Source organism: Bombina bombina, chromosome 6, assembly GCF_027579735.1.
Source record: "Bombina bombina isolate aBomBom1 chromosome 6, aBomBom1.pri, whole genome shotgun sequence".
Taxonomy (NCBI): Eukaryota; Metazoa; Chordata; class Amphibia; order Anura; family Bombinatoridae; genus Bombina; species Bombina bombina.
In genome coordinates this window covers 1,120,911,335-1,120,922,607 of record NC_069504.1, presented here as the reverse complement: position 1 = coordinate 1,120,922,607, position 11,273 = coordinate 1,120,911,335, and positions in this window count along the sequence as shown.

Below are 11,273 nucleotides of genomic sequence, written 5' to 3'. Positions count from 1 at the left end.
AGAACTCTGGACAGCAGTTTTTGATTGGTGGATGGATTTATCCACCAATCAGCAAGGACAACCCAGGTTGTTCACCAAAAATGGGCCGGCATCTAAACTTACATTCTTGCATTTCAAATAAAGATACAAAGAGAACAGAGAACAATTGATAATAGGAGTAAATTAGAAAGTTGCTTAAAATGTCATGCTCTATCTGAATCACAAAAGAAAAAATTTGGGTTCAGTGTCCCTTTAAGTATAGATAGCTAGTATCAAAGCTTCTGAGACTTTCATCCAATGTGTAGTTTTTAGCTATTTTTTGTAAATAAAATCTATCAATAAACCCGTTACTGTTCTTGTCACGTGAAATCAAAGCAACAGCCTTTAAAGAGATAAAAACTGCAAAAAGAAAATGCCAATTTCTCTACTGAATTCCTATAAACATTGTAACCGGCCATTAAATACAGTCAAATTGCATAATAAAAAGACAATGCAATAACACAATTTTAAACGAGCAATAGATTTTTTTTCTAACAATTTTAGCAATGTCTTTTAATTTGCCTTTACCCTGTATCATGTGACAGCCATCAGCCAATCACAGACTTATAAATGTATTCACTGTGACCTCTTGCACATGCTCAGTAGGAGATTGTGCCTCAGAAAGTGTGCTTATAAAAGGGATGTGCACAATTTGATAATGGAGGTAAATTGGAAAGTCGTATTGCTGCTCTGGAGTTTTATTAACTATGTGCCAGATTACATTAAGTGATGCTCTATTTAGCGCTTTCGCTTTAGCGTAAATGTCCTAGACGCCAGCTTTTTGCAAGCGCTGGGTAGCGCGTGTATTACAAGTTCAAAGTAAAATGTTTACATGCGAGCAAATCCCAACATGTGTAACCAACTATCGTGACCACATTAATGTATTTTCCCCATATAAGTCAATGGCGGGCACAGAAGAAAAAACACCAATCGCTCGCCCGCTAACACGACAGGAGTTATGAATAGTTCACTTTCAAATCTTCTTCACATACAGAACAATGTAAATACATATTTCTATATATGGGGAAACAAAGAAGAGCGCCTCATGGGGTAGAAATCACAGATATGCAGTGTAAATACTCACAAAAGTATTGCCCTATTTGTGAGCGCAACTAAAACAAACTCTTCCAAGGGTGTGAGCACAAGAGTATTAATAGATGATTGGGATCTTTGTAAATAAAAAACAAAAAAACAACATTCTATGTTTTGGAGTTGTTATCTGATAAAGCCAATTAGGGATAACTGTGTAGCAGGGTTAGCCTTTATACGTCATCAGGTGCATTTTAAATCCTCGATTTTCAGTGCTAAATTACATCGAAATGTGTCAAAATAAATAATGAAAGTATTTTGTAAAGTTGCATTTTTACACCTAACTAAACAGTATACATAAAAATCTCAAGGTGTTAATTGTAGGGGCAGCGCCTCAACAGATTTTGGACAAAAAATAATTAATAAACTGCCAATGTGAGGTGGGAATGTAAGGTTTCTATCTAGTAGTTTTTAGTTGTCTGTTTGTTTTTTCAGGAGGGGGTGGGGCAGGGGGTAGTTTAAAATAATCATATTAAAACTTACAGAAAACAAAAAACTGTCAAGATCTAAGGCTGTTTTTGGAAATCTGCCCTGCCTGAGAGCACTTAATTTCCCTTATACCTATTTACAATGGTACAGTCACTCTAACGATATGTCAGGAAGAAGTGCTGGAGTGATCAGAATTTATGCAAGTCTTGTTCCATTAGCACCTTTCTAGGCAATCTACTCAATGGAGGTAACTGCTCAATGTAGGAAGTAGTGAAAGTCTGGGTCTCTCTCTACTGCGCCAGAGACCACGTGGATCAACCCCAAACCCCCTAATAATTAGGGAGTTCAAATGAATCCTTTGAGTAGTGCTGATGTCACAAGGATTGCATAAATTATGATCAAGCCAGTACTTTTTCCTTATAAAAGCAGAACGCTTTACTGGCCAGTAAAAGCATGTCAGGCCCATGTACATTTAAAGGGACACTAAACCCAAAATGTTTCTTTCATGATTTATGTAGAGAATACAATTTAAACAACATTCCAATTTACTTCTATTATCTAATTGGCTTCATTTTTTTTATATCCTTTATTGATCAAATAGCAATGCACATGGGCGAGCCAATCACACGATGCATCTATGTGCAGCCAGTAATCAGCAGCTACTGCGCCTATCTAGATATGCTTTTCATCAAAGAATGTCAAGAAAATGAAGCAAATTGGATAATATAAGTAAATTAGAAAGTTTTTTTAAAATTGCATGTTCTTTTTAAATCATGAAAGAAAAAAAATTAGCTTTCATGTCCCTTTAAGGTCATGGTGCATCAGTCTGGGAGGATAGTTAAAACCTTTTTCAATTTTACTAGTCTAGAAAAAGAGATTAGTGAAATTACCATGAGACCTCTAGATGGGCCATTTGAAGTAGCAAAATGAGTTTTATTCTGGTGTGTGCTGCGCCAGCCACAGACCCAAATGGTCTGGGGGTCACCAGCTCACATACAGAGGGTACTTGAAGCTCTCCCCAGAAAATGTCAGGAGTTTGTAAAGCTGTATGATCCAAACTCCACAAACCTACATATGGTGCTCACTAGAGCTGAGAAGTGGTGGAATTATCACCCATACTCCATTAAGGCAAATTCTGCAGTGAAGCAGTCAATGGAGAATAATCTGACTATTCACAGGCAGGAATCAGAGAGGGGTAACAGAAGGAATGTATGTGGATATCAGAATAGTAGAGCATCAAATTCAAGAAACTGGAGAGACAGGAATTTAAATGGTGATATTAACAGAGGAGAAAATAAGTATAAAAATTGGAGGCTGAGGCCAAATGAGATGAACAATAAGGCCAACTTAAGTTATTGGGAACTCAAACAAAAAAACAGGAGAATGAGAGATCAAATTGGGTTTCTGACAGAGCTGGAGGGCTCAAATTAAATAATTCATTTTTTGTTTATAAGCATTTTTGTTTGCAGTACATTTGTATCGTGTAATGTGTACTTTTGTTTTAAGTTCAATTAATAATTTTAAGTGTTTTTCATTATTACGTTTTAAATGCAAATATTTAGAATGTATAGTTAATTGATGCATTCTCTTTCTAAAAAAACAATAACAGATACCTCCATTGTGATTAGTTTTGGGAGGCCACATGCAATACCATTTCTATGTAAACTGTCTGAAGTCTTATCTTGCAGGAAGAAAACCAATGAAGATAGAAGGCTTCTCACCTTTCCTTCCAGTTTTCCCCCAATAACACATATTATAGATTGTAGTTTTTCACGTGTCTTCAGGACTGATCTTATCATGAAGCTATGATGGTGGCGTTGGACAAATTAAATAAGTATAATGTATCACAATGGAGATGTAAAATGGTGCATTAGGCCAACATAATGTATATAGCATAAAGGGGTAAATAACAATATAGGACAAACAACATAAGTGTAAGTAAGGGTGTAAGTGGGATGATGTAATGATAGAGGCACATCCCAACTTGAAGTTAATAACTGTGAATGTGGATTCTTCTGCAGATGGAGTGTTGTAGTGTGAAGTAAATATATGTCTGGTTTTAATCTTTTTTCATTCCTTTGAGGGTATTGGAAAAAAATAAAGTGGTTCAAAGAGAGACGATTGGTAAAGCAAAAGCAAGGACCAGATGCCAAAAGATGACAAAGAACTTCAGTGAACCATTATAACGTTTGTTTTACAAGCACAATTCACACTTTATTAATAAAGATTTTACTACACGCATACCCATCTAGTGTACCCGCACTCACACACGAATTTTTAATTTTTCCCAATTTTAAAGACCATTGTATAAATGTTGCTAATGGGGTTTAGCATGGGATTTTGTGTTTCTATGTATAATTTTAAATGCATTTTTTTAATGAATTGTATAAAGTTAGACTAGGAATTGACAGTCCTAGGAAAGTACAGAAGAGCTCATATCGCTGAGTCCTAAGGGATGGTGGGAGAATTTTTCCTGTAAGGTTTTCATTCCCACTGTGTTCTTCTGTACTAGTGGGTATAACTAGAAAACGGGCAACATAGGAGAAGAAAAAATGAGGGAATGTGGTGACATTTTATCACAGGAATATTGGAATATAGCTCACAGATTTTATACCTGTCAATTCACATAACGGGTTTATTCAAGTAGTTCTTTTGTCTAGTGTCTGTCTTGGTGGGACACTCCCAATGGCCTTTGAGTGGCATTTGATAGGCCACTCCCTTTTGAATTGGGGTATAAAATACTGTAACACCAGAACCTCTGTCTCTTTTTCTTATCTTACTTATCCTGGAAAGATGGCTGAGGGTGGACACCTTGGAAAATGTGGCTAAGTATATTCCTATGATTATTTTAGCATTATTGGACAAATTGGGGTTATTGTAGTAAAGTTGCCCTGTATTCAATATTGGACTGTTTGCTGTAAAAATAGATTTGTATATATATATCTGTAAATATTTATCTTATTATTAACATATATTGATTCCTAAATAAACTGTTTGGAAAAAATGGAGACCCTCTCATAGAGTTTATTTCACAACTTATTTGTATTGGTTTAGTGGTATTACCATAGAGATGACTAAATTATAATTATATTTAGTATAAAGTAAAGATATTTTAAATTAATAAATAACCACAGTGTGCAGTTCAGTTTATGTGTGGAAAAATGTGCTGGGGCTGCTAACTGGAAGTGGAGTTGCGCAGCAGGAATTCTTCAGGCAGGAAATGTTTGTGCCTGACAACTTGCTGCCTGGTGCTTATAGTGTTGGCTGAATACAGTGAGCTATAAGGACAGGGGAGATTTTTTTGGTATGATGCTGTATTCTTGTGAACTTGTCCAAATGTAATTTTCTTTTCCAAATGAATTTTCTTTTCTGGCTACAATTAACTATGATGCTCTGTCTGCACTTGATAAGTCACAGATTTACTGCTCGAACGTCTATTTTCTCTTAAATGTGAATTAGCCAGGGAATTGCAGAAGGCTGGCCTGGGGTGTTGTATGTGTGGCTTTCAGATTTATATAGTGTGTGCCAAGGATTGACACATTATCAGCCAAAATTCTGCAAGAGCTTATGCAGTGTTTTCAGACACTTATTTAAGATGTGTAAATTCACATGCACTTTTCCAGTTGGTTGCTTATTCAAGCAGTTTGATTAAGAAAACTGCAAGAAGTGAATGTGTTGCTTTGTTTAGCAATAGGAAGTCTGACACCTATGTGTTTATGTGACTGGTAATATTTTTATATTTCATTCTGCTCTGATGCCGTTTGCACTGTAAGTATCAGATGTACAGGTCTATTCACTTATATGGGAATGTGCCAGGGAATTGGCCAAGTTTTTTATTGTTTTTATTTTGAAACAAAAGCAGTTAATTTGCTCAGACATTAAGTGATTTTTTATTAACAAAAACCCTTGGTCTTCAGGTTTAGTTGCAGTGTTGGCTCTTTGAGAAAAAAGAAGTTGCTTCTGTGTTGCAGTTTGGGCCAAAAAGGTTCAGCATCACTGACATATACTATTGTAATCAGTGTGTGTGTGACTGTATGTGTGTATTGTGTTATTCGTGTGTATGTATGATTGTAATGTGTGTGCTCATGCATTATTAATATGTTAATTGTGAGCATATGATTGTAATGTGTGTGCTCATGCATTATTAATATGTTAATTGTGAGCCTATGATTGTAATGTGTGTGCGCATGCATTATTAATATGTTAATTGTGAGCCTATGATTGTAATGTGTGTGCTCATGCATTATTAATATGTTAATTGTGAGCATATGATTGCAATGTGTGTGCGCATGCATTATTAATATGTTAATTGTGAGCCTATGATTGTAATGTGTGTGCGCATGCATTATTAATATGTTAATTGTGAGCCTATGATTGTAATGTGTGTGCGCATGCATTATTAATATGTTAATTGTGAGCATATGATTGTAATGTGTGTGCACATGCATTATTAATATGTTAATTGTGAGCATATGATTGTAATGTGTGCGCATGCATTATTATATTAATTGTGAGCATATGATTGTAATGTGTGTGCGCATGCATTATTAATATGTTAATTGTGAGCATATGATTGTAATGTGTGTGCACATGCATTATTATGTTAATTGTGAGCATATGATTGTAATGTGTGTGCGCATGCATTATTAATATGTTAATTGTGAGCATATGATTGTAATGTGTGTGCACATGCATTATTATATTAATTGTGAGCATATGATTGTAATGTGTGTGCGCATGCATTATTAATATGTTAATTGTGAGTATATGATTGTAATGTGTGCGCATGCATTATTAATATGTTAATTGTGAGCATATGATTGTAATGTGTGTGCGCATGCATTATTAATATGTTAATTGTGAGTATATGATTGTAATGTGTGCGCATGCATTATTAATATGTTAATTGTGAGCATATGATTGTAATGTGTGCGCATGCATTATTAATATGTTAATTGTGAGCATATGATTGTAATGTGTGTGCGCATGCATTATTAATATGTTAATTGTGAGCATATGATTGTAATGTGTGTGCGCATGCATTATTAATATGTTAATTGTGAGCATATGATTGTAATGTGTGCGCATGCATTATTATATTAATTGTGAGCATATGATTGTAATGTGTGTGCGCATGCATTATTAATATGTTAATTGTGAGCATATGATTGTAATGTGTGTGCACATGCATTATTATGTTAATTGTGAGCATATGATTGTAATGTGTGTGCGCATGCATTATTAATATGTTAATTGTGAGCATATGATTGTAATGTGTGTGCACATGCATTATTATATTAATTGTGAGCATATGATTGTAATGTGTGTGCACATGCATTATTATGTTAATTGTGAGCATATGATTGTAATGTGTGTGCGCATGCATTATTATGTTAATTGTGAGCATATGATTGTAATGTGTGTGCACATGCATTATTATGTTAATTGTGAGCATATGATTGTAATATGTGTGCGCATGCATTATTAATATGTTAATTGTGAGCATATGATTGTAATAATTGTGCGCATGCATTATTATGTTAATTGTGAGTATATGATTGTAATGTGTGTGCACATGCATTATTATGTTAATTGTGAGTATATGATTGTAATGTGTGTTCGCATGCATTATTATGTTAATTGTGAGTATATGATTGTAATGTGTGTGCACATGCATTATTATGTTAATTGTGAGTATATGATTGTAATGTGTGTGCACATGCATTATTATGTTAATTGTGAGCATATGATTGTAATGTGTGTGCGCATGCATTATTATGTTAATTGTGAGTATATGATTGTAATGTGTGTGCGCATGCATTATGTTAATTGTGAGCATATGATTGTAATGTGTGTGCGCATGCATTATTATGTTAATTGTGAGCATAGGATTGTAATGTGTGTGCGCATGCATTATTATGTTAATTGTGAGCATAGGATTGTAATGTGTGTGCGCATGCATTATTATGTTAATTGTGAGCATGATTGTAATGTGTGTGCACATGCATTATTATGTTAATTGTGAGCATATGATTGTAATATGTGTGCGCATGCATTATTAATATGCTAATTGTGAGTTTATGATTGTAATAATTGTGCGCATGCATTATTATGTTAATTGTGAGTATATGATTGTAATGTGTGTGCACATGCATTATTATGTTAATTGTGAGTATATGATTGTAATGTGTGTTCGCATGCATTATTATGTTAATTGTGAGCATATGATTGTAATGTGTGTGCATGCATTATTATGTTAATTGTGAGTATATGATTGTAATGTGTGTGCGCATGCATTATGTTAATTGTGAGCATGTGAATTTAATGTGTGTGCGCATGCATTATTAATATGTTAATTGTGAGCATATGATTGTAATGTGTGTGCGCATGCATTATTATGTTAATTGTGAGCATAGGATTGTAATGTGTGTGCGCATGCATTATTAATATGTTAATTGTGAGCATATGATTGTAATGTGTGTGCGCATGCATTATTAATATGTTAATTGTGAGCATATGATTGTAATGTGAGTGTGCATGCATTATTAATATGTTAATTGTGAGCATATGATTGTAATGTGTGTGTGCATGCATTATTAATATGTTAATTGTGAGCATATGATTGTAATGTGTGTGCACATGCATTATTATGTTAATTTTGAGCATGATTGTAATGTGTGTGCGCATGCATTATTATGTTAATTGTTAGTATATGATTGTAATGTGTGTGCACATGCATTATTAATGTTAATTGTGAGTATATGATTGTAATGTATGTGCATGCATTATTATGTTAATTTTGAGTATATAATTGTAATGTGTGTGTGCATGCATTATTATTATGTTAATTGTGATTATAGGATTGTAATGTGTGCGCATGCATTATTATTATATTAATTGTGAGTATATGATTGTAATGTGTGTGTGCATACATTATTATATTAATTGTGAGTATATGATTGTAATGTGTGTGTGCATACATTATTATATTAATTGTGAGTATATGATTGTAATGTGTGTGTGCATACATTATTATATTAATTGTGAGTATATGATTGTAATGTGTGTGTGCATGCATTATTATGTTAATTGTGAGTATATGATTGTAATGTGTGTGTGCATGCATTATTATGTTAATTGTGAGTATATGATTGTAATGTGTGTGTGCATACATTATTATATTAATTGTGAGTATATGATTGTAATGTGTGTGTGCATGCATTATTATGTTAATTGTGAGTATATGATTGTAATGTGTGTGTGCATGCATTATTATATTAATTGTGAGTATATGATTGTAATGTGTGTGTGCATGCATTATTATGTTAATTGTGAGTATATGATTGTAATGTGTGTGTGCATGCATTATTATGTTAATTGTGAGTATATGATTGTAATGTGTGTGTGCATACATTATTATATTAATTGTGAGTATATGATTGTAATGTGTGTGTGCATGCATTATTATATTAATTGTGAGTATATTATTGTAATGTGTGTGTGCATGCATTATTATGTTAATTGTGAGTATATTATTGAAATGCGTGTGTATTTGCACATGCATTTTTGTGATGACTGTGCATTAATTTTTGTAGTGTGTGTGTGCGCATGCATGATTGTAATGTGTACGTGTGTATTATTGTGTATGAGCATGCATTATTTTGACGACTGTGCATGCATGATTATAATGTATATATTGTAATGTGTGTGTGCGCATGCATTACTGTGATGACTGTTCATGGATGATTGTAATGTGTGTGTGTGCGCGCATGCATTATTGTGATGACTGTGCATAGATGATTGTAGTGTGTGTGTGTGTGTGTGCATGCATTATTGTGATGACTGTGCATAGATGATTGTAATATGTGTGTGTGTGCGCATGCGTTCTTGTGATGACTGTCCATGGATGATTGTAGTGTGTGTATGTGCATGTATTATTGTGATGACTGTGCATAGATGATTGTAGTGTGTGTATGTGCATGTATTATTGTGATGACTGTGCATAGATGATTGTAGTGTGTGTATGCGCATGTATTATTGTGATGACTGTGCATAGATGATTGTAGTGTGTGTATGTGCATGCATTATTGTGATGACTGTGCATAGATGATTGTAATGTGTGTGTGTGTGCGCGCATGCATTATTGTGATGACTGTGCATAGATGATTGTAGTGTGTGTATGCGCATGTATTATTGTGATGACTGTCCATGGATGATTGTAATGTGTGTGTGTGTGTGCGCGCATGTATTATTGTGATGACTTGTAATGTATTATTATAATGTGTATGGTTGTTAGACTTTGTTGTTTGTCTGAAGTTTATGCTGGAAATTGCTGGACAATTATCTTAAACTGAAAATAAACAGGCCAAAGCAGGCCCGCTAAGGATATTGTGCTGCCTGGGTCCAAGAATGTAAAGAAGCCCCCCAACTCTGTGCTCCCCGGGTCCAACTCTCCGACCACTACATTAAAGTTCTTAAGACTGAAGTGCCACATAATAGCAGGTGATGTTTGATTAGTTATCGTTTAACTGTTATAAAATGGAACATTGCATACTGGGAAATGAAGTTTCATAGCCATTACAGTTGTCCTTTCTGAGTTCACAGTGGTGGCTGTTGTGTACCCATCCTTGTGATGGCTGTTGTGTACCCATCCTTGTGGTGGCTGTTGTGTACCCGTCCTTGTGGTGGCTAGAAGCATAATAAAGATCTGATTTGGAGTTAGACATATTGACACAACATTTTGTCTCTTCTGCCTTTGAATCCACCTTCCACTTTTTTTTTCTTTTTGTTTTAAACAATCTTTATTGTAAGATAATGTGCAATACAACAAGGGTAAAAACTTTAAATACAATTGTTTTAACATACTGTTAAGGTTTCACAATAAACCTGCTGCTTCGCATGGCCAAAGTCCTTTATTAGTGCAGCATATTATAGTGAATGAATTCTAGTGGTATGGTGGGGTTGTGTGCCCACCTACATGAGCTTGTTATACAATAGTTTTACATTGATATTGTTAGAGTAATGAGAAAAGGAGGTAAGTAGAAAGTTAGAAAAGAGAGAGGGTGGAAAAAAAGGGTGTGTGTGTGTGGGGGAGGCACTGTTAGTGTCCTGTATGTGTCCCAATAAATCAACTACGAGTGACCATCATTATCAGTTTATCGAGTTAGAGACCCTTGCCCTCCCATGTCAACTGCATGAGTTCATGAGTCATGGTTTTGCCTGTTTTCCGGAAATGATATCGCTCAATTCGGAGCAGATCCCTGACTTTGGCCTTCCACTCCTGTAGGGTGGGTACCTGTTGTGATTTCCAATATTTAGGTATGAGCCCCTTGGCTGCACTGAACATCAGAAGCAGTAAGAGATATTTTGCTTCTCTGCCCACCCAAGAGAGTTCATGATAGAGTAGATTGTTTGGGTTGGGTGCTATGGTGAGCCCAATGATTCCACTCATGTTTTTAAATATATCGTCCCAAAAGGATCGAATATAGGGGCAGGTCCACCATATATGGAGTAATGTCCCTTCTTCCCCGCAGCCCCTCCAGCACTCCCCATTTGGGTATATTTTTTTAATCCTCTGAGGGGTAAGATACCAGTGGCTCATAAATTTGTAATGCGTTTCCTGTTTTCTAGCTGACACTGAGGCCTTCTTGTTTCTATCAAAGATTTTGTACTATTCCTTAGTAGTCTTTCGTTTGCCCTAGTTCGTTATGCCAGGTCTGTACATAGGAGGGTAGACT